Genomic DNA, 2,552 nt, shown 5'->3' on the forward strand with positions numbered 1-2,552 from the left:
CAGCACCACCTTGCCCTGCGCACCCCAGCAACACCCCGCACCAGCAGCGCCCCGTGAGCCACAGCAGCGCCCCAGTAGCGCCTCCCTGTGAGCCCTAGCAGCACCCCAGAAACGCCACACCCCAGCACCAACCTGCCCTGCGCACTTCAGCAGCGCCCCACCCGTGAGCCCCAACAGCACCCCGCTCCGCCCGCCCCAGTAGCGACCCCCCAGCAGCGCTCTGCTCCGCCTGCCCCACAAGTGCCACACCCCGCACACTCCAGCAGCACCCTGTCCTGTGCACCGCAGCAGCACCCCGCTCCGCCCGCCCCAGTAGCGACCCCCCAGCAGCGCTCTGCTCCGCCTGCCCCACAAGTGCCACACCCTGCACACTCCAGCAGCACCCTGTCCTGTGCACCGCAGCAGCACCCCGCTCCGCCCGCCCCAGTAGCGACCCCCCAGCAGCGCTCTGCTCCGCCTGCCCCACAAGTGCCACACCCTGCACACTCCAGCAGCACCCTGTCCTGTGCACCGCAGCAGCACCCCGCTCCGCCCGCCCCAGTAGCGACCCCCCAGCAGCGCTCTGCTCCGCCTGCCCCACAAGTGCCACACCCTGCACACTCCAGCAGCACCCTGTCCTGTGCACCGCAGCAGCACCCCGCTCCGCCCGCCCCAGTAGCGACCCTCCAGCAGCGCCACACCGCAGCACCACCCTGTCCTGCGCACCGCCCCGCTCTGCCCACCCCAGTAGCGCCCCACAAGCGCCACACCCCGCACACTCCAGCAGCACCCTGCCGTGCACACCCCAGTATCGACCCGCCCATGCAGGGCTTCCTATGGGCGTTGTCTAGAGGTCACGGATGTCCTCAAATATGACTCCACAAGACTATACAGAGGAGATCAATATAGACCTGCGGCAGCAGAACAATCCCAAATCATCCCCCCACCCCTGGGGCAGAATCAGTACAGTCCTCTCCTTACGGTTGTGGTCATGCTGTCCGCACATAGGAGCTCAGGGATCCTCACACCCAGCGTCACGTGACCGGGCTGATGACCAAACCTTATATTAGGCCTAGTTACCATGCTCCCTCAGGGCTCAGTGTCTCATACGTCGGGGTGTGGGCGCCATCATGGGGCGATGCCACCTGGTAATTTGGGATATAATTAGGATGTAGAAATATGGAAAATACTGGCGTAATATCATACCTCCCAACCGTCCCGATTTCCGCGGGACATTCACGATTTGGGTGACATGTCCCGCGGTCCTGGTTGGAGGGAGGTATGTCCCGATTTCAACTCAGATCTGCATCCAGAGGACACAGATCTGAGTTGAAAACATATGCGGCTGAAGCGAGGAGCTGACCTGTGTCAGCTCCTCGCTTCGCCGCTGCCGCCGGCTACTGGCTTGTAGACGCGATGTGACACATGTGATGTGTCATGTGACACATCGCGTCTACAAGCCAGGAGCCGGCGGCAGCGGCGAAGCAGGAGCTGACACAGGTCAGCTCTTCGCTTCAGCCGCATATGTGTGGTAAGTTTAATGTGGAGGTGGAACGTGAATCTGGGGACAGAGATGGAGAGGACGGCATGACACTGGGGGCAGAGATGGAGGGGACATGAATCTGGGGGCAGAGATGGGGGGACATGAATCTGGGGCAGAGATGGGGGACATGAATCTGGGGGCAGAGATGGAGGGGGGACATGAATCTGGGGGCAGAGATGGGGGGACATGAATCTGGGGCAGAGATGGAGGACATGAATCTGGGGGCAGAGATGGAGGGGACATGAATCTGGGAGCAGAGATGGAGGGGGACATGAATCTGGGGCAGAGATGGAGGACATGAATCTGGGAGCAGAGATGGAGGGGGACATGAATCTGGGGGCAGAGATGGAGGGGACATGAATCTGAGGGCAGAGATGGGGGGACATGAATCTGGGGGCAGAGATGGAGGGGGGACATGAATCTGGGGCAGAGATGGAGGACATGAATCTGGGGGCAGAGATGGAGGGGACATGAATCTGGGAGCAGAGATGGAGGGGGACATGAATCTGGGGCAGAGATGGAGGACATGAATCTGGGAGCAGAGATGGAGGGGGACATGAATCTGGGGGCAGAGATGGAGGGGACATGAATCTGGGGGCAGCAATGGAGGGGACATGAATCTGGGGGCAGAGATGGAGGGGGGACATGAATCTGGGGGCAGAGATGGGGGGGACATGAATCTGGGGGCAGAGATGGGGGACATGAATCTGGGAGCAGAGATGGAGGGGGACATGAATCTGGGGCAGAGATGGAGGACATGAATCTGGGAGCAGAGATGGAGGAGGACATGAATCTGGGGGCAGAGATGGAGGGGACATGAATCTGGGGGCAGCGATGGAGGGGACATGAATCTGGGGGCAGAGATGGAGGGGGGACATGAATCTGGGGGCAGAGATGGAGGGACATGAATCTGGGGGCAGAGATGGGGGGACATGAATCTGGGGGCAGAGATGTGGGGACATGAATCTGGGGGCAGAGATGGGGGACATGAATCTGGGGGCAGAGATGGAGGGGGGACATGAATCTGGGG

Source organism: Leptodactylus fuscus, chromosome 5 (assembly GCF_031893055.1).
Source record: "Leptodactylus fuscus isolate aLepFus1 chromosome 5, aLepFus1.hap2, whole genome shotgun sequence".
NCBI lineage: Eukaryota > Metazoa > Chordata > Amphibia > Anura > Leptodactylidae > Leptodactylus > Leptodactylus fuscus.